Source organism: Passer montanus, unplaced genomic scaffold, assembly GCF_014805655.1.
Source record: "Passer montanus isolate IOZ18808 unplaced genomic scaffold, ASM1480565v1 scaffold37, whole genome shotgun sequence".
Taxonomy (NCBI): domain Eukaryota; kingdom Metazoa; phylum Chordata; class Aves; order Passeriformes; family Passeridae; genus Passer; species Passer montanus.
The window spans coordinates 2,803,602-2,830,765 of record NW_024368485.1 but is presented as its reverse complement, the minus strand read 5'-3'; the positions used below and the strand labels follow the sequence as shown (position 1 = coordinate 2,830,765).

Sequence of the window (27,164 nt, the reverse complement as noted above, 5' to 3'; positions counted from 1 at the left end):
CTGGAGATCTAGAATTTACTTTGATTCCATATTTGCAGCCTATTATCTTTCTTTCATATTGCTGGGTTTTATAACCATTGCAGTATTGGATCTTAGGATCTACACTGAAGTCTTATAGTTCTGGGCACAGTGAGTACAAGTCCAAGAACCAGCTTCCACCATGAGGAGCCGTAAAATACAATCTGCTCTTCCACAAGCTGTACAGTTCCGTAGGCTGTGTCTTCACTAGCAAGTAGTGTGGAGCAGTGGATGTGGATCTGCAGGAGCAAACAGGCTGCAGGTACCCACTCTGTGGGTTTTGAAGGGGTGATGGGTGGCTTTACATCACTGTAGTTAAGATCTCATTCTGTGAACTAATTGCCCATTCGTGGTGGATGTGCCCTTCCAATTTAGTTGCACCTTAAACTAATTGAGAAAACTCACATCAAACCTGGTCCACAATGTGAACCAAATCAGATGAATGGGGACAGTGAGATTTGCTTTGAAAAGTACATTCTTGAGCATAACGTAAACCCAGGACTGTTTGTGTAAGACTTGCTGTTGTAGTAGTGCAGACATGGTTGATGTACTCATGCTGAGTGCCTAGGGAATCCATGTATCTAAATGGATCCAGTTGAAACTAGTGGCTTAATATGTCCTGCATGGTTTCTATGATTTCCTGTGCCCAAAACACAGGTCTTCATGACTCTCACACACAACACTCACAAGTTTTTTGTGTGTGACAGTGCCTACCTTAAGCGCAACTCAAGAAACACTATTAGAGCAGAGGGCTCAAACACATGCCCATAAACACAAAAATCACCGTTGCCTTGTGTTGCTCTCATTTGGCCCCAGACTCCCAGATAATTTAAAAAAAAAATCTGAGTTTCTCCCAAACCTCCTGTTACCAACACATAGTTTATTGCTTAAACACTCAACTTTTGTCCATCTTCAATATTTTTAATCTAACAGCAGTTGTTAATAAACTGTAGGACCTAAGGCTGAGATGAAAAAAGAGCAGTATATAGTGACCCAGAGATATCAAACCAGCCAGCTTATGCTAAACATAATGAAACTGCATAAAAATGTTGGGTAACTGGAATAAACATGCACAAGGAAATATTTCCAATATTCATTTCTCTTCTTAGTAGTTATTGAACAGTTCAGTATAAGAAGAACAGTAGCTGGAAGAATTCAAGTGCCAAGGCTTACACTGGAAATTATCAACAATTCACTCTTCATGTGGCTGCAGATATAAGGCCAACAATGAGAAATAATGGTCTTATTATTTACCAGAACTTAGGGTTTCTGTTAGCTGTGTATGTCTCTGTTAGGTCTGTATTTGCTATTGCTGCACTAAGGACACTATTTCAAGACTGTTGGTTTGCAAAATTAGATACTTTCATTTTACCATCACTCATGTAAACTGGATGTTCTACTGATGATGCTTTAAGAATAAAATTATCTCTAACAAAAACAGAATAATATAAGAAAACTCAAATTGATTTTACTAACTTCAAATGGTAAAATATTGTTTCAGCCATTACAAATAGAATTTCTTATGAAGCCACTATGCTTCAGAAACAGAGTTAAAAGTAAAAAATTAATGACTTACAGTACAACATGGCTACTTTTTTTTTTAAAGTACAGCATAATCTTGGGAATTAGGGAAGCTTCTAGGTGATGCTTCAGTATCAAGGCCAGAAATGCTCCTACCCCTACCCACCAAGCAGAACCGAGCTTGGCACCATTTCCCACAGGAAGCTTAGTCAGCTCTGTTAAATAAATTGCAATAGTATGGTTTTAAATTGTATGACAAAACTTAACACCTACTCTTGCATTTAATGTAGGGTACAGTCATTTTGAAAGAATAAAGTATTTGGGGAACACATAATTCAGAGGGCTGAGCTGGTTTTGCTGGTAACATCAGGGAAGCAGCAAAGGTCTCGTGAGCTGTGGCTCTGCTGGCTCAGCTTGATTCTAAGAAGTCTTAAATGTAGTTCTCTCATGCTCTTCAAGACTGAATAGGACATACATATAGTCAAACAAGCCATTAAAGCTGCAAAGCTGTACAGTCAGTTTGATTTCTTGGCTTAAAGCACCAGTGCACAGCTGAAATTTGAGATGTAAGGCTACAGTGGTACAAAATGCAGCAAGTTATGTATGGTGGAACCTCTGCTGATGGTGGGGTTGTTTTGTTCATTTTAGGCATTTTCTGTTTGTTCTTGTTTGTTTGGATTTTTTGTTTTGGGGTTGTTTTATGGAATATGTCAATTTTAGGCATTTTCTGTTTGTTCTTGTTTGTTTGTTTGGATTTTTAGTTTTGGGGTTGTTTTATGGAATATGTCGACTATTGAACCTAGAAATGTTTTTCAGGAATAGGTATACCTATTTGCTTTAGTAAAGTTTTCATAGCACACTTTGGAAATTCTGATGAAGAATGTGAAGAGATTTCATTGGCTTGTGGCTTTCATTTAAAAAAAGTCAACAAAAACCAAAAAAAATCCCCCACCCACCTCAAAACCCTCAGTTTTGTACAGAATTTAGAATAAAAATGCTCTTGATGACAATATCTTTGATATTTCCAGTGTAGGCTACTGAGAACTGGACGTAGTCCACTGAACTCAATAGCTCAGAAATGCAGATAATCACAAAATCATAAAGGCTGGGAGCCCACAAATTAATCCGTGGAAACTGATGTAATCTCTGGGGTATGCCATTTTTCCAGTGAATTCCAAGATTTTTGTAGCTACAACCTGGAATTAAAAACGTGAATGATAATTGAGATTAGAAAGAGAAATCTGTAGCAAATCCTGCAGATATTCTAGTGAAGCTCCTTCCATGTACCCAAGGAAAAAGCACTGTAGTATATTCAAAATAGACGTAATAATTCTTAGAGATAATTCTAGACATCATTATTATACCAGGCATGATTTTTATTATTTTGATTGAAATAATGTCCATTTTATGTATTTTTGTAAAGAATATACAGTTTTTCAGAGCATTTAAAATGAATGCATGGGAAAGATGAGTGCATAATTCATGGACCATTTGCAGCCCACCATTCTGCACAAGAGGGAAAGTTCAGAGAAAAATACCAGACAATCACCTGTACAATTTAAAAGAAGTTGTGATATTAAATGAGGGAGAAATAGATCTTCCACAATTTCCTCTGAAATGTGAGTTAAGTTTAAAGGAAAACATGCTGAAACACCTGGAGAGACTTTTGACCAAGGCAATGGAGGTTTCACAGTTGAGAGTGACATTTTCTAAATATAACTGCACAGTCACACACTGTTTCTTGCAAAGCTGTAACAAACTGCCATCCTAACAATCTCTTATTGTACAATTGCACATTAAATTGTCACCCGCTACAGAAGTCCTTGTTGGTCATGGCACTTTTTAATCATGTCTACTGTAAAACTGCAGGAAATATTGCAAAGGAACATTATAGGAAAAATAAATGTTATTTTCCAGGTTGTCTGCAGGAGACCAGAGCAGGCTGCCAGGCAGAAATTTCAAAAGCAGACTTGCTGTCTGAGATGCTATGGGAGCATGGAGCAATGAGGAACAGAGAATTACTGTTATATAAGCTGTCTATTTCCTGGCTGAACAAGACAGGTCTCTTGTAGAAACTGAAGCCACGAACTAACATGAATCCCTAATATGTGTGACAAAGCATAACAGTGAAGTGGGGAAAGGCATCCAAGTGTCACAGCTCTGCAGGATGTGCCCCAGAGAGGGAGCTGCCCCGCGTGTCTGTCTCTGTGGTGCATCAGATGAAATGTAGGTGAGTGAAGTTGTTTTACTGATAAAAACTTTCAAACAAGAAGCAGAATGGGCAGATCTGGTTTGTAGGGAGAAAGGAAGGAGGTAAATGGTGCTGGGCCAACATGTTCCTTCTTTGTAGCTGGTGCCTTCCATGGCAGTTTTTACCAACTCCTTTGCAGTGGGATGCAGTCACCAAACTGTGCCATGTGTGGTATCTCACTCCTTAGAAGTTCATACTTCATGGGGAAGAGCAAAGAGAGATCCTGCCAGAGTGCTTGAGTGAATTCAGTTCAGCCTTCTTGGTATCTTAAGAAGGAAGGGAAAATAGCAAAGTAAGTGGAGAAGGAAAAGAAATTCTTGCTCAGTCCAGGACTGGTAAAGTTGATGCAAAACTTGGTTTGATTAGCATGTATAGGAGTAATTTGCAGTCATTTATCTGCTTTTTCCCTAGTGCTTTTGTCCTAAACTTATTTTGCACTGCAAAGTAAGACAGTTATCAGCTGCTTTTCTGTTATCCTCTGAGGGGAGCATTTTCTGCAGCTGCTGAATTGCACTCAGAACAGTGGAGAATGATCACCATGATTTACAAGGAGGCTTCAGGTCAATACCATGCTGAGGAAGGGAAGGAGCAGGGGCTGATCAGACAAAGGTAACTGCTTCTGCCTGGAAGTTAAACGGCTGTCCTTGAGGAGAGACCTCATAGGGGTCGCAGGTTCAATCGCTCCAGGGATGTGGTAATCACTAGATGGGTCATTTACCTGAGAGTCTGGAGATAGCAATAACTATTCATTACTGCAGAGCTATCAAATTGATGACTCTCTTTTTTCCTTATTTTCTTGGGCTTAACATAGAGAGCAAAGCAGGAAAGCCACTATATTAAACAGCTCTTAAATAAGGTGTAATAATGAGCTTTGTTATAAGTAGTGTTTATAAATGCTACTGAAGAAGAGTAAAATCCAGAGAGCAGAGTCTACTGCTATGAACACAAATTATTTCCAATCATGGGTTTGCTAAGTTCTTAGTCCAAATTAACTGAGCTTTCTACTTTGGAGAGAGAAATGTCCCAAGAGATTGAGAGTCTTCCCTTTTGATCACAGGAGTAAGAGGAGAAAGATGGGCATTCAAACTGGTGCAATCCGAAGGAAGGTAGACAGACACATACCAAAGAAATCTGAAGTTCAAAGTGCCTGGGGCACTACGTGGCACAAGAGTTTAAACATGTTATTCAAACTGCATGGTTAAGGAGCATAGGTTAGAGAGGCCAGACAGCTGAGACCCGCTAAAGGGAGAGCTGTTCCAGTGTCAGTAAAACTGATTTGTTGGCTTAGACAGCTAGCTGGGATGCAGAAGACTTGTATTCTATTCCACGTTTTATAAAGACAGCCCATGCTCCCTGGACAGAGAGTTATCCAACTTCTTCTGTGATTCCTACGTGAGAAATTGGTGTAATAATTCTCTTGCTCATGGTCATGTGCTGGTAACCAACAGAAAAGATCACTGCCATGGTGCTTTGACTCCATGCTCCTTCCACTAAAAGTTCAGAGAAACAAGGATGAATGTGTTTTTTCTGTGGGCTTTGCTTATGAAATATGTTCTCACTGAAACCCATTAATCGAAGTGGAGGTTGATGCATGGTTATTTGCTTGATCTAATGTTTACTGAAGTCAGCTGAAATCTTTCACTGGGTGTTTAATGTCTTCCCCTCCCTGTCTTGATGTGATGCTTTATGTTCAGTGGAGCAGCTGAGGAAAAATGCTTGAGATTAAATGCTCTTAGGGTGAGTATTGAGGCAACAGGGATACAGCAAAAATAATCTGAAGGGTCACATAATTTATATTTTAAAAGTAATTGTAGCCCTACAGCAACAGTGTTAGTGCAAGGTTTAGTGTAAGGACTGTTGCAGCCTTGATACTTAAAGGTATATGGGAAATAAGGTTGTTTATCTCAAGGCCTAAATCAAGTTTAAATGCATTTCTTCTAACCTTTATTACACTTATTCCCATAGTCTGAAGTGCAGAATAGAGTCCCCAAAAAGATGAACACTGACCCAATAATCTTTGTATTTTATCAGGTAAAGCAATTGAATTTTGAAGTTAAAAGTGCCATTGTTTCAACTTTTGGAACTCCTTGCTTGAGACATAACCTCCATTAGATAACACAGTCTTGAATTTGCCTTCTTATCCCACAAAGACTTAAAAAAATAACATGGAATACAGGCAAGGAACAGAAGCAGGAGGAGTGTGTTGTACAAGGAAAGGCTGTGTCCAGCCACAGACCACCCAGCCCTGCTCCAGGACAAGTGTTCCTGGTCACAGAGGGGAGCTCGGTGACTGAGGGGTCACATTCAAGCTTTATCAGGTAAAGCAATTGAATTTTGAAGTGACACTGGGGACACCAGTGTCACTCCAGACAAACTCAGTGCACAAGCACGTGGGCAATACTGAAAGAAGCCAGGGTGGAAATTCCTGAAATTGCAGGATTTTGTTCGGACAGGAAGGAGGAAGATTTCAGTTTTTACTTCTCTTGGGAGAAATAAAATTTTAGTGTAGTCTTCTTTCTCCTTCAGTTTACCCAGCCCTGCTCCAGGACAAGTGTTCCTGGTCACAGAGGGGAGCTCGGTGACTGAGGGGTCACATTCAAGCTCTGGGGACACCAGTGTCACTCCAGACAAACTCAGTGCACAAGCACGTGGGCAATACTGAAAGAAGCCAGGGTGGAAGTTCCTGAAATTGCAGGATTTTGTTGGGACAGGAAGGAGGAGGATTTCAGTTTTTACTTCTCTTGGGAGAAATAAAATTTTAGTGTAGTCTTCTTTCTCCTTCACACCTGTTCTGTGATTCACAAATCCTGATTTATTTTCTCATATGTAAGAGCTACCTGATGAACTCCAGTTATAACTTTGGCATATTCAGCCTCCTTTCATGTCAAATGCTTATTTAGGAAATACCTGGAGGACTATTTGTAATTACTATGACACCTTCACTATGTCCTTAGAGTGTTTAAAAGGGGTTTACTATTATCTACTTTCTTTATCTTTCTGTTCATAGTTTCCAGAGTGATTTTTATGTCTTTAAGACAAATTAAGGCTTGACAAGCAGCATTTAGACCTAAGGACCAAAATTCCTAAAGAGTCTTCAAGTTCTATAGCTATGGAATTTTTATGAATGAAGTAAGAAGCAGGCACAAGAGGTCTTCAGGTGAGATACTTTTTACAGTCTCAGTAGTAAGTGAAAATGTCTTGAAAATTCTGCCATCACTTGATATTTATTCTTCTGTCCTTTGTGCATTATCTTTTAGACTATGTTTTCTATACCATATTGTTACACAGTGATAAAGGGTTTAACAAAATGAAAAATTATTCAAATGAAAAATGAAGGAAGGTAGACAGACACATACCAAAGAAATCTGAAGTTCAAAGTGCCTGGGGCACTACGTGGCACAAGAGTTTAAACATGTTATTCAAACTGCATGCTTAAGGAGCATAGGTTAGAGAGGCCAGACAGCTGAGACCCGCTAAAGGGAGAGCTGTTCCAGTGTCAGTAAAACTGATTTGTTGGCTTAGACAGCTAGCTGGGATGCAGAACACTTGTATTCTATTCCACGTTTTATAAAGACAGCCCATGCTCCCTGGACAGAGAGTTATCCAACTTCTTCTGTGATTCCTACGTGAGAAATTGGTGTAATAATTCTCTTGCTCATGGTCATGTGCTGGTAACCAACAGAAAAGATCACTGCCATGGTGCTTTGACTCCATGCTCCTTCCACTAAAAGTTCAGAGAAACAAGGATGAATGTGTTTTTTCTGTGGGCTTTGCTTATGAAATATGTTCTCACTGAAACCCATTAATCGAAGTGGAGGTTGATGCATGGTTATTTGCTTGATCTAATGTTTACTGAAGTCAGCTGAAATCTTTCACTGGGTGTTTAATGTCTTCCCCTCCCTGTCTTGCTGTGATGCTTTATGTTCAGTGGAGCAGCTGAGGAAAAATGCTTGAGATTAAATGCTCTTAGGGTGAGTATTGAGGCAACAGGGATACAGCAAAAATAATCTGAAGGGTCACATAATTTATATTTTAAAAGTAATTGTAGCCCTACAGCAACAGTGTTAGTGCAAGGTTTAGTGTAAGGACTGTTGCAGCCTTGATACTTAAAGGTATATGGGAAATAAGGTTGTTTATCTCAAGGCCTAAATCAAGTTTAAATGCATTTCTTCTAACCTTTATTACACTTATTCCCATAGTCTGAAGTGCAGAATAGAGTCCCCAAAAAGATGAACACTGACCCAATAATCTTTGTATTTTATCAGGTAAAGCAATTGAATTTTGAAGTGACACTGGGGACACCAGTGTCACTCCAGACAAACTCAGTGCACAAGCACGTGGGCAATACTGAAAGAAGCCAGGGTGGAAATTCCTGAAATTGCAGGATTTTGTTCGGACAGGAAGGAGGAAGATTTCAGTTTTTACTTCTCTTGGGAGAAATAAAATTTTAGTGTAGTCTTCTTTCTCCTTCAGTTTTGTGATTCACAAATCCTGATTTATTTTCTCATATGTAAGAGCTACCTGATGAACTCCAGTTATAACTTTGGCATATTCAGCCTCCTTTCATGTCAAATGCTTATTTAGGAAATACCTGGAGGACTATTTGTAATTACTATGACACCTTCACTATGTCCTTAGAGTGTTTAAAAGGGGTTTACTATTATCTACTTTCTTTATCTTTCTGTTCATAGTTTCCAGAGTGATTTTTATGTCTTTAAGACAAATTAAGAGATGAACCTGGCCTGACAAGCAGCATTTAGACCTAAGGACCAAAATTCCTAGAGTCTTCAAGTTCTATAGCTATGGGATTTTTATGAATGAAGTAAGAAGCAGGCACAAGAGGTCTTCAGGTGAGATAATTTTTACAGTCTCAGTAGTAAGTGAAAATGTCTTGAAAATTCTGCCATCACTTGATATTTATTCTTCTGTCCTTTGTGCATTATCTTTTAGACTATGTTTTCTATACCATATTGTTACACAGTGATAAAGGGTTTAACAAAATGAAAAATTATTCAAATGAAAAATGGGAATAAAACTATGACTTGCCTGGTTTGTATAGATAAGGGAGTATATGAAATAAAATGTTATCAGTTTAATCCATGTTACTTTGGACATTACCACACTTACAGTTTATTAACAGTAGGATTTCTGCTCTGTAGGTTTTGTACCAGCTAAGTTGCTTAGCAACCTTAACTCCAAGATAACGATGTCTTGCTGCCTGTGATTAAAGAATGATTTTTCCTGTATCCTGTTTATGATATATCTAACTTACATATTTTGTTGTTTGCAAAGTCTTTCCCTCAATTTCGTTCCAAATATGGCAAGGTATATATATACACGTTCCTTGAAGCACTTTATCTTTGAAATTCACCACAGTCACCTACTTGAGTAATGCAAGCAGCACAATAGTATTATGAGAAAACCCACACTATATAATAATGCAAAGGACATAAAATGGAGAAGCAGCCTATGGAGCTGCTCCTGACACTGCTGTATGAATCCTTAAAACCTTTTCAGCACAAGTGCATTGCTAATAACCGGTGATAATGCTCTAGTCCTGTGGTTTAATTCTCCTCTTAAATAAATAAATAGAAAGCTCTGGGACTTGCCCATATGTGATGCCGTGCTTTGGAACTGGTCCAGAAAAGTGAAGCAGTGTACTTTAAATGGTAGCAAATGCCTCTTGATAAGGCTGGGAGCTAGATCAATTACTTTAATAGCATTACAGAAGTCCACTGGACCTCAACACGAACAGCATTGTGAGCTAGCATCTGAAGGATGGCATTAATATATTTCAAAATATTCTGTTAATTCCTGAACAGCTTATCACCATGGTTACTGTGACAAGAAATTAAACAAACAGGAAATAATTTTAAATTAATCCATGCTGAATAAGATCCTAAGGGAATCCAGACTCTCATTTAAGCATTGGGACCCACAATAAAGAGTGACAGCTCTTTGTCTAGTAGTATAACACATGCCTGCTGGAAGAGGAGGAGCTCTGTTCTGGGATGTGGGGTGTCTATCATAAATTATTGTAACTCTTCATGGTGTAGAGGTTTATAACTGAAGTATTGATATTGGTATGGATGCAATGGGAATATCTGTATGTGACAATACCAGAAGTCAGAGCAAAGTATTATGAGGCTGGGAGCTGTTTTGAATTCCCAGGACATGGTACCCAGTGGTAACACTGAGGAGAATGCTGTTTGAATTCATGTGAGAAAGGAGCACAGCACAGATGCTTCCACAAGGCAAGACCCTCCATGCTAAACTCAATGTGAAAAATGCCAATCACTTGTCTTTAAAGTCTTAAAAGTTTAATAGTAATAAAGTGGTTATGAAAATAGTAATAAATTAAAGTAATAAAAATTTGGACAACTAGCATTTGGACAATATGAGACAATAAAAACAAAGAGTTATGGACAGTTCAGGTACCTGTTTCTGAGCAATATAAGTCTGAAAAAGGACACCCATTAACAGAGGACTAACTCTTAAAAGCAATAGCCTGATGCATATTCATAACCTCATACATGATGCCTAAATTCCATTCAAACACAGGATTCTGTCTGGTCAGTGTCAACTCCTTCCTCTGAATCCTGATGGCGTCTTCAGGGCAGAGTGAAGCGGAAAGAAGTTAGTTTATTCTGCTAATGGGGCTATAAATTCTCTTTCTCTGAAAGAATTAGGTGTCCAGTAGCTGCTATCTTGATTAGAATACCTTGTTCCTCTCTTTAAAAAAAAGAGCATAGTTTCTGTTAACATGATGTTATAAACTAAAACTATATTTAACACACTACTTAAGAAAATTAACACAGCATAACCTTCTAACATAACACATATAATATTCGTTTTAATATTTGCGAAAAGCCAATCATAAAATACACATTTTTCACACTCAGGACGCAACAAATTGCAGCACATCACGTGTGCCAATCATTTCCTTTTTCCCAAACAGAAAAACTTACATTTTAATCAAACAAAAGAAAAAAAAAAGACCAAAAAAAACCAAAAAGAACCTAAAACTATATTTAATACACTACTTAAGAAAATTAATACAGCATAACCTAACATAACACATATTTATTTTAATATTTGGGAAAAGCCAATCATAAAATACACGTTTTTCACACTCAGGATGCAACAAGTTGCAGCGCATCATGTGTGCCAATCCTTTCCTTTTCCCCCAACAGAAAAACTTACATTTCAATCAAAAAAGGGGAGAAAAACCAAAAAAAAAAAACCAAAAAAGAAAAATAGACAATGCATAATGAGCTTACCAAAAGCTTATGGCACTACTGGAGTCAAAAGCAAAGTACCAGCTGTCAAAATTGGTAAATGTTTTGTCTTTGTGCTTAAGTATTAACTTAATGCTACATTCAAATCTCTTCATCTAAGAGATGTGAACAAGTCCTATAGTATGCTGCTTTGAAGGGTTTCTAATGTATCAAGTTGTTTGCAGTTTCTGGCTGCTTATTTGAGCAATTAACATTACTTAACAATTCAGCAATTCTGCTCTGTGTATTTGGAGTAATTTTTCTGTTCCTGACCTGGACTGGCTTCTGTTGCAGTGTTGGGTGTGTGAGGGTGTTACAGAAGCAGGAGGGGAAGGTATCTGTGTTATGCTGTTATATTATATATTTATATATAATGTTAATGTCTATAGTGAACATTCTGTAGACCAACAACTGAAAAATCTGAGTATTTCTACAATGAATTCCTGCTGGATCAGCCTGGTGTTTCTTGAATATTTTTGTAAAGAATACTTTAAAGAACAGAAGTGTTGCCTCAATGGAAATAGAAGTTGTCCCATGCAGGATATAGCTCCCCCACATGAAGCATTTGTTTCAAATGCCTACCTGCCAGGTGTATAAAATCTGAGACTGTGTTTGGTGCTTTCAGTTTAAAGTGGAAACTCAGTCTGTTCAGCCTGTTGTTGCCATAGGTGCCATGGGATCTGAAACAGACGACAAAACTATTATTTCCAAGGAAATTCATCCAACCAAAATGCAAAACCTTAGCAAGAGCAATACCAAGGCACAGCAGGAATGCAGTAATATAAATTTAAATACCTTCTTGAGTGCCAGGTTTATGTCAAATTTACTTAACTTGACCAAACAAACATGTTTGTACAAGTAAATATTTGGCATCTGGAGATCCTCCTTGACTTGAAACTAGGCATCAGTTAAAGCATGCTGAACTAGTCTGTGCTAGGCAATACAGTGAGAAACATCTTAACAGACATACATTTTGAGGATCTCATCCACTGATAATTATGAATGAATTAATAGAATCTGGAGTACCTGATTTTGTAGTGACATCCCCAGGGGGGAACTCACAGTGATAATGCTGGCGGGCTCTGGAATTGAAGGTGCATTAAATGATAGTGAGTTGTAATGAGAAGTGAATCTGGTATGAGTCACCAGAAAAGAGCAACTGGGAAAAACATTATTTTTAAGGGAAGGTCTTTAACCCGTGTACTTAGTGCATATGTAGTCACAAAGGAGTTTCACTCAGACTAAAATTCTTCAAAATTACATCTGGTATTCAAGAGACTTAGGCAAATCAGGGAGTCTTCACTGTGAGAAGTTAAAGTATTTTCTATTTTTGAATTATAGTTAATGTTTTTCCACAGAAAAATATTTTAACCTTGTTAGCATTTAAAGATGAACCTATAACTTTGACAGCTAAGTATAGTTTTTGGTGGTAGTGTAAGAACATCTGAATTAAAATAGTCAAAACATCTCTCACATTATGCACTCACTCAAAATTCAGGTTTAAAACCTTCTTGGGAATTCATATTTAATATTTAGTTAAACATTGCCAATTATCTTTGGAGCCACAGAATGAAACAGAACTTTAGTAACTGTCACAAAAAGTGACATGGAACAGCTTATTCCAATGTGAATGAAGCTCTGAACATAAGTAATTCTTTTGAAGAATAAAAAAGGAAGTACATTAAAGGTTCAGTATCACTCATTAATATTAGTTACTTCCAACATTGATCAGGAAATGTGATCCTCTAAAACTATCTCAAAGAAGATGCTGTCATTTGGATAATTACACATGACCTTAATTTGTGCCAAAATATATGTAGAAGTAAGCTAATTCTTGTGGCTATTCAAATATTTATAAGCTTTCCAGATGAGTCATGCTAATTAGACCTTTATACACTTACAAAGAAAATTTAAAATAGTGCTTTTAGCTTGGCTTTTATCAAATCTTTGTTTCTTTTCCCAAAGATGTCATACAGCAACACAGCTGTAAGTGGCATCATTTGCAGAAGCACAAGAGGTCTGAAGAATAAAGCAGGAGCTATTCTTTCCATTGCATTCAGATTTCCTATGGCTGTTGTTTTGCTGGCATTGATAGACTTTAATTAAGAATTGAGGGGTTCAAATTGAATTAGAATGTTTCCTAAGGCCTTTAAGAGTAGTTACAGAGCCATGGCCTGAACACCAATAGCTACTATTCCACTGTCTGCCAGCTAACTACAACACCTTTTTTTTTTTTTTTGGCAACAAAGATCTTTCAAGTTCTGTTTCTCCTCCCACACTCCCAGAGTATTAGTTTCAACTTAATGTGACTGTTACTTGGTAACATTAACATGAGGTTAGGGTTAATAACATTAAAGAATAAAAAGATGACCTGGAAGTTATCTTGCAGGGAAAAAAAGTCTGGTTCAGGCTTACATATAGCTTCTGGTAAGGGAGAGAGGACTTCTAAAGCCTTTTGCATTTATTAATGGCAGGGCTGGGTTTGCACCCCAAGCTGCAGAAACCTAAAGGAAGCCACCAGAGGACCAGTAAAACACTGGTCTCTGATAGCCCAGGTCAGTTTCTTCACACTTGTGCCAGTGCAAGGGGAGGATGGTACAAGGTAAGAATAAGGAATTGATGATTATCAATCTTTTGGTGCCAATGCACTTCCAGCTTGGTGTGAAAAGATAAGATAGTTGTGTTTGGTGTAAAGGAAATTCTGCTTGAAGATTAAGTGGAAGAGAAAGAAACGACATTTTCTTCCATTCTACTTAATGTACCAGTAATTAATCTGGTTGGAAGTGTATTATTCTGGAGCCTGATTTCTGGGTATTTAGTATGTGCTTTTGGAAACCTTGTTTCTACCAGAGCTGTAGAGATTTCTTCTGAGCAAAAGAGGAACAGAGCATGTAACACATGTGCATCTGTGCATGCACATGCATGCTGCACAGCTGCTCTGCACCTTGGTAGTCAGTTGGGCTGGGGAATAGGTTGGAGCTTATGTAAAAGAGTATCTTACTAGAATTAGCTTGTATATAATATATACTTTGCTAAATATATTTTATTTCTGAGTAATGATTAAAAAAATATATTTGGTCTAGATAGTTTAGCATTCTAAAAGCTCTAGGTTAGAAAATTTCTTTGCCTCACAAATCCTTCAGACATCTACCACAGCTCTGAAAATCACTATTGACCACTGTATAGATCTAAAGACTGTGTATTTCACAGTTAAAATACACCAAACACTTCAGAAATCTTAGTGATTTTCCTCCGTGACTATTTCAATATACTCACTGCACACTTCCCCACTGAGTCACTTTCTTGGATCATCAAACAATCTATAATCCATATTTTACAGAAGGGTTTTCAAAAAACAATAACCTACTCCCAAATGTAAATCAAGTGGACAATGAAGAATTTGGTCCACATTCAATTAAAATTTTAGGCAAATGCTCAGACATTTTACCTCATGGAAGCACTTCTGAATGTGAATTGAAAATTAACCCTGTATGGGGTTAAAATGCTGAACTGGAAAGGCAGGTCATGTGAGCTCCCAGAAATCAAAGGTGACACTTTTATTTATTGATTCATTCATTGTCCTCTTTTATGGCAATATTACAGAAGATTAGAATGGGGATGTATTGAACTTGCATGGCCTGGTTTTGGTAGTGGGGTGTTACAGGGCTGGCTTCTGTGAGGAGCTGCCAGAAGTTCTACCGTGTCTGGCAGAGCCAATCCCTGGTGGCTCCAAAGATGGATGTGCTGCTGGCCAAGGCTGGGCCAACTTGATAGGGTGGTAACACCTTTGTGGTAACACATTTGAGAAGAAAGAAAAAAAAAAGTTATTGTGCAGTTGAGATTGCCAGAGAAGAGTGGGGTGAGAAGATATGGGAAGAACAACCCTGCAAGCACCAAGGTCAGTGGAGAAGGAGGCGCAGGAAGCGCTGCAGGCACCGGAGCTGGGATTCCTCTGCAGCCTGTGGTGAGACCATGGTGAGGCAGCTGTGTCCTGCAGCCCATGGAGCTCCATGGGGATGCAGAGATCCACTGCAGCCCGTGGGTGAGCTGTGGGTACCTGAGAAGGGGCTGTGACCCTGTGGGAGGCCCATGGAGAGAGGAGCCCATGCTAGAGCAGCCTGTCCTGGAAGGAATGAACCCCATACAGGAGGGACGCCACGCTGAAGCGGTTTTGGGAGGACTGCTGCCCATGGGAGGGACTCACACTGCAGCAGTTTGCAGGGAGCTGCTGCTCAGGAGATGGACTCACGTTGGAGAAGCTCATGGAGAACTGTCTCCCATGGGAGGGACCCCACAGCAGAGGAACATCTGGAGTTGACATGATGTAACACATAGAAGTAAGTGTAATTTTTTGTTAAAGATGATGCTTTAAATTTTTGAGACACATCTGCTTTAGAAAAGCTTTGTAATTCCATTGTCTCACACTGCCAGCATGCTTTACAGAGGGCAAACAGCATGTGGGGAAAGCAGATACTTAAAGCCAAGGCTGTTAACTTGCAATGAGGTGATGTCTTCCATTCTTAATCTTTGAAATTCATTCAGCGTGCCCTAGATATGAGAAGAAAAGAAATGATGCACCATTTCTTTCAAAGCAATCTTTATTTTTGAGGTATACACATGTATTTATGTGTATTTCTAGATATTGTTCATCATTCATATTACCAGTAACTGGCATAAAATGTCACTCAGTTCTCTATTTTTTCTTAATATATAGAATTTAAACAGTCTTCTTATGCTGCTGGGATGTATTTGCAACATTTGTTAAGACTGACATCCCATACATAAAACATCTAAAAATTCAGCTTATCTGCTTTTGAGATGGCACAAATATGTTCACATATTTTATGAGCTGAATGAGTCTGGGCTCCTTAGATTGAAGAAAAGCAGGTTATAATTGGTAGCTAGAAACAGTGTGATCATTGAAAAACATACTCTGTATCTATTGACTTTTAAAAAGGAGGATTAATGGCCCATTCACTGTTTAGAAGACACTTCAATAAGTATTTAAAGATTCTGCTTTATTAGCACTAGGAATTTAGTAATAACAGATATCAGAACTCCAGTGTTATCAATGAAATATCATATTTAATGATATTTAATATTTATCAGATTTTGCAGAAAACAAAAAGTAAAAGAAGATATAGCTGTGTAGTAAATATCTTCTGTTTATTGCTCTTCATAATTTTGTACCTGTGCTTCTCTATTTTATTTAATTTTTTCTTAAACTGTTCTCATTCAAGGAGGCTGCTCTTTTCCCAGACACGATGCATTTAGTCAGCATGTTTCTAGAACTTACAAACCTGGAACAAAAACATTTGTCTCAATAAGTTAATAAATCTGATAGACCCATTCCAAGTATAGTATGTGACAGAATAACTGAGATAAAAGTTCACTGAAAATACAAGTTCACTGAAATTCTCAAAAATTTATTATTTCATTTAGTGTGCCATGGGCATCACAATCACTTGAACATTTTTTTTTTCTAAGTGTTTGCCTGGTTGTGTTTCACATTAGCCTGACCTAATTTACCCACATCTGAAAGGCAGTGCCAAGTTTCATTGCCTGTGAGTCAGCGTAGCCTCCACAGACAGCCTGGGGATATACACAGATCCAGTGAATGTAGCCTTAGCCTTGTTTTATTATTGCTGCCATCTGACCTATAAGAAGGAACCTTGCTTCCATTTTTATCCTGCCAAAGCTGTTTCTTAAGCCAAGGAACCCAAATTCTGATTTTTTCCTATGAAAACAAACAAACCCCAACAAAATACATACACAATTTCCCACCCCTCTCCACGCACCAAAATACTGTCCATGTCTACTGGTATAAATTTTGTTAATGCCCCTCACTGTTACTTCCTCTTTGGAGCTATCCTTGATCTACTTTTTCTTCCTGAAGAAAACTCTTATAATCAACTTTTCTGTAAGGGAGGATCTCTTAAGTCTTTGAAGAAATAAAATTTTAGCATTTCCATTAATATTTCTTCAGAATCTGGAGCACAGTGTCTGGTGCTCAGGTAGTTCCCGTTTTAGTTTTTTCTATCAGGGAGAAACTTTTTCAGCTGAAACTTGACATCACTTCTGAAATGGCACTTGTGACCACAGATGATATTCACTTGTCATTAAGGGTAATGGTCACTTTCGCCTGCAGCATCTGCTCTTTGGGACTAAAAACCTTTCCAGTCTTCTCTCTAATCCTGCTCAGATGCAGGAATATGCCCGGAGAATCCAACAAGACTCTGACATTAGACCAGTTTTGACGGTTTTATACATTTTACTTATATTAAACTAGCATACAAAAAAAAGTTCAAACATTTTGACTTCTCTAGCTGTCATTGCTGAATCACTGAAATATTTCATTTAGATAGCATGGTGTGAAACTGCCTAAAGAGGGTGATAGCCAATTAAGGATCCAAAGAAAGGCAGGGGCAGACCTTGTGTGAGGCTGGATAATACACATGGAAAAGTCTGCTGGCAGAGTTATATCAGTAAATTACTATTTTGGCAAGGATTGGTTCATCAGGCCAAGTCAGCTATACTAACAAAAACACTTTATTATCTTGAAGACTTGTGTCTATGATGGAGGGACGGTGGAGAACTAATAAAAATAAAATCCACTGGTGTTTCTAATTTAGAAGTTTTTTTAGACTGGGTTTAAATTGGTTTTTCACTAAATAACTACTGCTAGGATTTCTATTTTCTGTTTTTTCATTTTCTTCTATCCATGATTTGCACTGTGATGACCTCCTTAATCTAGGTTTTAAATAATCTCTATCAAACTAAGATCAAACTATCTTATCTTGGAATTATAATATTAATATGCTTTGGGTTTTTTTCAGCTTGGCAGCCTTGTTCAAAAATGCACATCATTTATATTCAGGTAAGTCCTTATTTGCATGAAGAAGTTCAAGTGCAGCAGCTTTTCTATTTTCCCTGGAATATTTTTCATGTTTGAAACATTTAGCTATTCTAGATCACATTTTCCATAGCTTCTGTAAGTCTATCAAAATCACATTTGCTCTAGGCAATAAACCAGCCTAAAGCTGAAATACTGGCTGTGACTCTTCAGAAAAATGTAAAGAATTTATCAGTTAAAGTGTCATGTCCCTTTGGCAATGTCTCAATTAATTATCCTTGTGCCACTGTAGGTATGGCAGGTATATTGTCATCAAAAGTCCAGGGTGAACTAAAATACATTCTGTTACTCCATCTTTCATACACAAACTATTTTAAAGCTAGGCAGATACTGTTATTGTAGAAAAGGGGGAAATTGTGCAGATGTACTGCAGAGCTCTGCTAAGGCAGGTGTTAATCTTGATTTTTAACTTCTCGTAAAGGTTGTGGTCTGTACCTTCTAACTCTATCCTAAATTGTGTGTTTAACTAGAAAAACAGAAGTCGAAACCACAGAAAAATTGTTGCTGATTGTGTGATAGTTTAAGGTGAATATAGTTTAAGGTGAATCTTACCTGCTGCATCTGGATCTATGGCTTAGTGCGGGGGGACTGATAGAGAGCTGTTCTGTCAGCTCCACTTGAACTAACCTCATTACTTTTGGATTCTTCCCTGAGGCTGTTTCTACCCCATTTTGTACAACTAGAGCAACATGATGAGACTGAAGTTTTGCAGACTTGAGTCTATAACATGAAATACTAATTTACCTTCTTTTTTTTTTTAAGGAGTATTTGATTTCCCTTGTATAGGAAACTTCTTCAGTTGTCCAATTAGATTGCCAGAAGGGGCAATTTATTATTTAGGTCTGAGAAGTCATATTTTAGGAGGGGTTTTTGTGAATTTACATCTGTTATGATTAAATAATATTTTTCGGCAACATTTCATATTGCTTAATTTTTAGGGTGTTGTTAAATAGGGGAAATTATCAGCAATTAAGATGAGCATCAAATCCAGAAATCATTAGGAAAATGGTTTTGCTGCCTTACAGAGGCAGTCTAAATAATATTTTTAAAATGTTTAAACTAATATTTTAAAAAACTGGAATACATATTCTGTACAGAAAATTGCTAATATTTCATTAACCACAGAAGTGCTCCATGATGAACATAGCATTTTTCTTATTGTTAGCAGTGCTATTTACCAATCCAGAAAATGTAACCTTGTTTTCAAATGCAACTGAAGCAAGGTGCAAAGAACTAACTCAGTTGTTTAATATACTGGTTTAAAATGGAGTGTATATTGATAAACCTGTTTATTACTCCATATGCAAAGCATCAACACAAAATAAATTGTCTAAAATATGTGCAAGTCTCCAGCAGAAAAAAATTAATAATAACAAGCTTATGGAGAGCAGCCTGTGAGTCTCTTGTTCACAGATGACACTATCACCAGTATAGCTTATTTCCAATAAAAACATTCAAATGCAACTGGATTTAGGCATAAACTAAGATTTTATTTCAAAAACTTACTACTAAAATAACTGCATCTGGAAGCAAATATTTGATCAGCATTTCTTACATACATCTCAACTATAGCTCAGCACGTGAAATTGAACTCATTTAATAAGTGCCCTCCTCACAAATCACATCTATGAGGTATTGATTTGGATGATAAAAATGAGCAGAACCAATATTAATGGCCACTTTGCAAAATGTGGTTGTATTCAAATATTGTGGGGCAACTCCAGCTGTATGTGGTGAATTTCCATTTCCACCTGATTCCTCGTTTAAGGACCTGGACTGATTCATCAATCTTGGAGGGACTTTTCAGGTTCCTGCTTTATCAGCAGCAAGATACAAGACATTGATAGTACATGCTGCTATATATAACAGCAGCTTAATGCTATTTCATTTTTTCCAATAATAAAAATATATTTCACCACAGTAATGATAGCACATTGTAAGGCTTTATTGAAAATTGCAATTTTTAGCTATCACTTGAGAGAACACTTACTGTAAGAAACACTCTGTAAGACTCAGGCCTTAAAAAATGAGCTCTCATTAGCTCTACCCATTTCTGTGCAAAAATGTATTTCAGTGCCCAGTTCTGTAGTGGTGACCAACTACCAGAGAGAGGAGCAGATAATGAGAGATGCTTGTGGCTCAGCTACTTACTACTCAATCCATCTGTAGTAAGATGTGTGGCTGGGAGAGGGACAACAATTTCTGTGAGGTGGCAACTGTGTGCCAAATTAATTTCTGGGTCCTGGGGACAAATTCCAGGCAATGTATCCCACTGATGGTCCTGCTCCTCCTGAGCACAGGACACAGCTGCTGGACTTTACTGCTGTGTGAAGAGCAGACCTGAGATCTCCAGCAATTTTGGTGACTAGTCATTTTTGGGAACTGTCTTGGTTTGGAAAGACTGGTGTCTGCTAAGGAAGGCAGGAGCCTCCCCTGCAATGGAAAATGTAAACCCCTTCTCACCTCCAAATTGCTATAAATTTTAAATCAAGGGACTCTCAGGCAACAAATATGGGAGCAGGAAATAACAGTTGTTTAATAGGGAAGGAAGTAATTTGAAAAAAGATAAAAAAAACAATGCAGTAATCTAAAACACTGACAGAGTCAGAATATGACCTGACACCCTGTTGGTCAGGGTGTTGGTAGCAGTGCAATTGGAATTGTGGCTGCAGCCCTCCTGCAGTATCAGGTGTGGCTCTGTTGGAGCAGGGATCCTGTAGAAGGGTGTAGTCTTCCTCTGAAGATCCAGTGGAAGAAGAGACAGCTGCTGTTCCTCTGGGAAATGAAGTGGAGAAGCCATGGTGGTGTTCCAGAATCTCCAGATTGTATCTGGGTAGGAATGCTTGGCTCCTCCCTCTGGGTGGATCTCCCAATGGGATGCTGTAGTTATCAGTCATGCAGTGACATTCCATAGCCTGTTATCAGCAGATGTCTCTCTGGAGGGAGGAGTGGTTGTGGAAGAGATAAGGAAAACTGCCCACTTAACAGAAGACAATTGCCATACAGATGGCAAACAGAATACAATCTGCTTGACAATCCAGGACAGGAACACATGGTCCCAACATCTGTGGTGGCCAGGGATGGGCAACCATATTCCAAAGGTGGGCAGTTGCACTCTGACATGCATGGATTTATTCTTCTCTGTGGAAGCTGCCCTCCAGAGAATTGTTTAGATTGTGTCCCATTACAGCCATTCATAGGAGCTGTGAGTGTCTCTGAGATGTCATCAGATCTCTCTTCTTCTTGCCTCCTGTGTCCTCAAGTGTCACCTCAGTGTCCAGACAGAACAGCAACCCTCTGAGTGAGGGCTTGATGAGAAGCACAAGTCCCTGCTCCCTGGGAGTAAAGTATCTGGAATTGTTGTCATTGCTTTGTGATCTTCCAGTCCTGGCAGGTTCTGCAAGTCATTCACAGAAATATCAGTGGTGCTGTGGTCTCACCTCCTGGAAACTCAGGGTACACACAGTGCCTGACCCTCCCTTCCTGATACTCCTCAGCTGATTCTTGCCAGGCATGGCCAACCTCATTACCACGGCACCCAGCAGGGTCCCAGCTCCTGCTGGCCTCCACAGCACTGCTTTGGGTCACCCCAGATGCCACCACAGCCTGCCCTGAGACTCCTGAATGCTGCTTCCCAGCTGTGGGCTGAATGCTCCTGTTCCAGAGGTTCCATTAGCAGTGAGTGTGTGGGACTGCTGCCTGTCCATGCTACCTTCACATAACTGTGTGGATGCAATTTGGGTGCTAGTGAAAAATACTGGTACTTCAGACAATTTTTCAAATTTATTAAAAGAAGTAATGCGCTACACAGTTTGTGACTGTGTTGGAGGGACTAAACCTTCTTCCTGATAAATTATACAATTATGCTTTGAAATGCATTTATTTGTTTTGAAACATTATTTCTCTGTGGTTTAAAAAAAAATTGTTTTCTGCTTCTGAGAATATGCAAGTTATCAGTGAGCGAGTTCATTTTGTTATAAAACAGTTTTGTTTCTGTCCAAACAGAATGTATCTGAGGCAAGTAGCCCTAATTTGTTAACTAATTATATAATTTTTTTTAATTTTATTTTTCTTTTTTTTTTAGATAATTTTAACACTTTAGTAATCCACTAGGATAGTTATTAAAACATAAGAGATTAAATTCTAATGAGAACACCACAGACCGCTTCTTGAAAGGGCTTTCAAGAAAGAAAAGAAGAAAAAAAAAAATTCATTTTCCAGCTTATAACAAAAGGCAGCATAATAGCACTGGAGCTACATAGAGCTGTAGCCACCTACATGAATAATCATAAATTAAGTGATGTTTTAGCCAGCTAGCTATCCCTTAGACTGCTATGCATGGGCAGGCAGAAGGTCCTCATTTTCCCTGGAATGGATTATTTGGAGAATTTGCCATATATCAGCCTTAACTGTACTACTTGTATGTAAGTACAGATGGATTAACAACCAAGAGGATGTCAGGCCTTTATCAAGCTTGTAGATAACCCAGGGAAGAGGATACACAATGCAAACTCCTCTGTGCTACTGTGCAGTCAGGAGATGGCCTGGAATCAGGACAGCAGTGCAGAGCCATGGGGATAAGGCTGCTGGATCACAGAGCTCCTCCGAGGAGAGGGCAGAGACCGGCACTGGAATCCTGCCCAGCTCCCAGCAGGAGGGAGCAAAGTGTTTCATACTCCCTGCTCTCGCTGACACTGTCAGCACCTGGATTTGGAATCACTGTGGCAAAGAACATGCTGTATCCACAATAAATAAATTTCTCACAGTCGGAATAAAGGGAAGGTTTCATGGGGAGTTCTATAGGAACAGAACAGAACTCATAATACAATTCTTGACTGACTTGAGGAGGAATATAAACAAAGCTGCCTCCTACAGGTCAAGAAATACTTGTGGACTAGCAAAAAGATTTGCACTGATTTGGGCACATTGGGAAAAGATATTAACATACTAGCAACAAAAACTACTGTAACAAGGCCAAAAAAATAGTTAATGGTGATGAGGACTATAAGACTTGAGGAGGAATATAAACAAAGCTGCCTCCTACAGGTCAAGAAATACTTGTGGACTAGCAAAAAGATTTGCACTGTTTTGGGCACATTGGGAAAAGCTATTAACATACCAGCAACAAAAACTACTGTAACAAGGCAAAAAATAGTTAATGATGATGGGGACTATGAAAAATGAAAGTCAGAATTGAAACATCTTGTAAGAATTGTGATGCAAATCTCCTACTTTTCTTGTATGTAACATAGTATGTCACTGATACAGTAACTTCTCTTTACAAAGCAATAAATTCCAGTTATGGGGAGGACATTTTAATTAACACCATTCAGGCTCAGTATTATGATATATAATTTTTTTAAAATTATCTCCTTTAAAACCTGAACTCCCAAATTTTGAATTAATTTTTACCAAGTGATATAAGATAAATGCACTGAATACAATACACACAAACTGTTATGATGCCCAGGTGATTAAAGGTAAAGCAGTTATTTTTATGACATTTCTGTTGTCCCTCCACACCAAACAAATAATTTAGAACAATTTAATTGAGAGGAAAGTAGTGAAGTAGATATGATGTATATTGTATTAAGATGGGGAAAAAAAAAGGAAAATGTAGATATCCTTGTGCAATGCTGGAAGCATTGCAAGAAAAGGAGCAGGAGCATGTGTTGCATTTACAGGGGATAAAAATACACTGTGGTACTAATGGAAAGATGAGCAATAAAGAACACAAAATGTTAGGCAAAGCAAACAAAACGCAAGAGAAGACAAAAGAGTAAAGTAAAATTAGAAAGAAGAATTACTTGGAAAGTAATTAAGTAATCATGCCATTCCTTCAGCAGACACCCTCCACCCCAGCCCTTGCTTTTGTCTTGGACTCTATACAGTATAAATTTCTCTGCCTAAAAGCCACGCTATCCAGCAGAGACTGAGCTACAGCAGGATCTTTCCTTGCAATGTAGTGCAGGGAAGTGCAGACTGTGGGGCTTTGCTCATACAGCCCTGTGTACTGTGCTACACCACTCAATTGAATTGGAATTCCCTGGACTCTTCCTTTAAAGCTGGAGTCTAGATGGAAATGTAGAAAGGGTGGTGATGAACTTCAGCAAATCCAGTCAAGGCTGGGACAGGTGGTTTGGAGAGGCAGTGAATCCACTGCCCCAGGAGGTGTTCAGCACCTAGCCTGTCAAATCTCTGAGCACCCTGGTGCAACCTTGCTTTGGGCAAAGATCTTCTGTGGCCTTCCAGCCACAGTGCATCCATGATTCCTTCATTTTGTACATGTTGGGATTATGTTTGAATCACACACAGAACCTCACTAATGTTCATTAGCACCTGTACTTTCATAATCAAAATGTGCCGTGATATTTGCTTCCAGTCTGTGCACCAAAAGTGTATAGGAATGGATGGATTTAACAAGAAAATCAATCAGAAATTGTGAGAATAGCAATATGAATAGAAGATGCCATGAATAGATGGCATCATTTGGAGGGAATAAAGCTAAACCAAACAAAATAACCAAGCAAAGGAGAGTGATGGAAAAGCAGACTTGAAAATTAATTCAGTTATTTCTTGTTATATATGAAATAAACATATATTTGTAGTGGTATAATTCCACTGATTTCGATGATGCACATTATCTGTTGAAACAAAAATAGTAAGGTGTATAACATCTACATTCAAAATAGCCTCAGTTTTTATCAACTGGTTTTGTACCAGCTTTACCCTGTATGTAATTTAAAAATGTTGAGTTATTTTTCCAATTCTTACATCATTTATCTGTCTGCTCATTCTTTAAACTCTCAACCACCTCTTAGCTTTTGCTTTTTTTTTTCTTTCTGTCTGGTCACAAAGTTGTTATAAAAGACAAATCAAAAAAAATAGCAGAATAATGACAGTGGATGTCCCCTCTAGTGAGATCTAGATTTCTTCATGTACATTTCCAGTGTATGACATTCTTTCATTTCAGACACTTGAAAGCTTTCTTGAATAATGCAATTTCAGCCTAATTTAACAATTAGCATGTTAGATGTCTTTTAAAGGTACTGCCATCTTTTATTGGTTTTAGCAGCCAATTACTTCCCAGCCCAACCAGCCCCAGTTCAGTGCTATAATGGCACAGCATGTTGGAATAAATCACTTGCCTTCTGCCCTTTTCAGTCTTAAAATAAAAATCCAAGCACAGATGTAGATGTGTGCAGTCACGAGGGAAGAACCAAAACAAGAAAATGCATGTTTGCCTCTTCTTATGGTCACTGGCTTGACCATTTCTAATGCCAGGATGTTGTTTTTCTGGAAAGAAGAGAATTCATTGAAGGAATTTTATAAGCAGGGAATATTTTTACTACTGGTGCAGATTGACATTATGCTTTCCTCTGCTAGATGTGATGCCATTTAATTATGTTCTGTCCTTGCAGAGACACTAGACTCTCTTGATGTGATTCCCTTGAAGATAAGAAGGTTGCACACAGCCTGCTGAGGTCAAGTTCCCAGCAGGCACAGAGCACATCACTGGTGCTGGTGAACTCAATGGAATTGCTTTTATGTACTTTATGTTTGAGCACATGGTTATACCCTGCTTTATTTTTTTATTTTTTTTAAACTCTGTTCTTCTCTATTGAGGTCACATTGACTTTCATTCTGCTTGTGCTTTCAATCTTTATTTTTTACTGAGGACATTGTAGGCTGAACAGGAATTCCACTTTTTCAAGTGGCATACAGAAGAGTAATTTTCTACTTAATTTTCTTCTCTATCAAGTACTTTGTGGAATACATCTTAGTCCATTCAGATACATCTTAGTTCATTCAGATACAGAATGACTGAGATTAAAAGTTACTTCTGTTTCCAGCAGCCACTGGCAGAGGCCTGAAAAGGTTTGTGCAAGCATCACCATCACACCTACAAACACCTGAACTGTGGCAAACTCCCAGGGAGCCAGTGTGGCATTCCACTCCACTCTGCATTGAGTCATCTCTGAGTTGGGACACTTTCCTCTTTTCCTCTCTGAGCTAGGAATAGTTCCAGGAGCAGAAGACAGTTTTAGTCTGGATCAACTGCTGAATTTTTCAGCTTGTATTTTTATCTCCCATATGATGCTGATCCTGGAGAGGAGCCTAAGTTGAACATTCCTGCCTTTTTTTCCTGGGTCTTCTGCTGCACATAAAAAAAAAAAAAAAAAAAAAAAAAAAAAAAAAAAAAAATCAGGTCTGTGGGGTTATTGTGGAAACACTGAAAAGCTCTTTCTCTTTTGCCTTTCTCCCTTGCCTCCTTTGCCTATGGCTGTAATGAACAGCAGCACTCACTGCAGAACTCAGGTACAACATGGTAACAACATGCAGCACACACACCTGGTATTTTGGAACTGCAATTAAGTCTTGGGAAAATGCTCCACTCATTTACATCACCAGACTGAACTGTGTTAAAATACTGCTATATCAGAACGATGTTTTCCAAAATAGTTGATTTAAAATAGGTCTGACTTCAAAGGATCTACAAAATTCTCTTCTCAAAGTTTGTAATGCTGCAACAAATAAAAAATGAGGAGTGTATATCAAAATATTTTAAAAAATATTCTTGTCATAATTGCCATTTAATAATGTGTATATATTAGATCATTTGACTATCTCAACATATTTATGAGTTTAATGTGTTATTTATTTACTATCAAAAATGACAATATCTAGATACAACTATAACCTTAGTGGTTAAACTGAAACACTATGCATTTGATTACTTACGAAACAATAGAATAATGAGATCATATCAAAAGAACAGAAACAATTGTCTTTCTTTGAATAGTTTAGCTATCACTAATAGTTTAGCTATATTTAGCTAATTGTTTGATGGAACAAAAGAGAGTTCTCTGAAAAAGTGGACAAAAATCATAAAGCTGTGAGTAACAGGAGTATATTGCCTTTCATCTTCATCTCCATTCACCCACTTGGACAAACGGGGCTTGTAGTTACTTGTTTCCTCTTTAGCACATTCGCCCAAGGCAACAAACCAAAGAAATCACAGGTAGCAGTTTATCAAATGCTCTCAGGCAGTTAACTCCCACTCTTCTGTCACTCAGCATCATTTTATTAACAGAACCTTGACCCAGGTGTGCCATGAGCTTGAAAGTTCAGTAGGTGGGATGCAGCTGTCACATGAAAGATGGATGATGTGCATTTTATGTTT

General features: G+C 38.2%; 1 long non-coding RNA gene across 2 annotated transcripts in view; it reads left to right on the top strand.

Annotated features, from left to right (window-relative positions):
* LOC120505987 overlaps positions 1-26,136 on the top strand; it is a 38,101-nt gene extending 11,965 nt beyond the window's left edge. Inside the window, exons 1-3 of one of the 2 annotated variants that reach the window (XR_005628388.1) lie at positions 14,549-15,404; positions 17,904-17,944; positions 25,402-26,136. This is a non-coding gene — a long non-coding RNA (uncharacterized LOC120505987). Of the gene's footprint in view, positions 1-14,548; positions 15,405-17,903; positions 17,945-25,401 lie in introns of those variants that run through there. The other variant, XR_005628389.1, reaches the window with a different exon arrangement.
* The last annotated feature ends 1,028 nt before the right edge of the window (positions 26,137-27,164 follow it).